Genomic DNA, 248 nt, shown 5'->3' with positions numbered 1-248 from the left:
ACCGGTAGTCATATTAATTGTTTCTGCTCTATCTTGTCCTCTTTAAGATCAGAGACCAGCAGGGGGTTCTAAGCACTTCTTAAAATAGTAGAAGGTTTTACAAAGTTTTGCAGAAAAATAACATGTTTGTTTTTTCTTCAGTACAAAAAAAACTAAATACCATCCATCCATCCATCCATCCATCCATCCATCCATCCATCCATCCATCCATCCATCCATCCATCCATCCATCCATCCATCCATCCATC

This window comes from Cyprinodon variegatus, unplaced genomic scaffold (genome assembly GCF_000732505.1).
Source record: "Cyprinodon variegatus isolate N-32 unplaced genomic scaffold, C_variegatus-1.0 Scaffold22, whole genome shotgun sequence".
In the NCBI taxonomy this organism is placed as follows: Eukaryota; Metazoa; Chordata; class Actinopteri; order Cyprinodontiformes; family Cyprinodontidae; genus Cyprinodon; species Cyprinodon variegatus.
Note: the sequence above shows the minus strand (reverse complement) of the source record.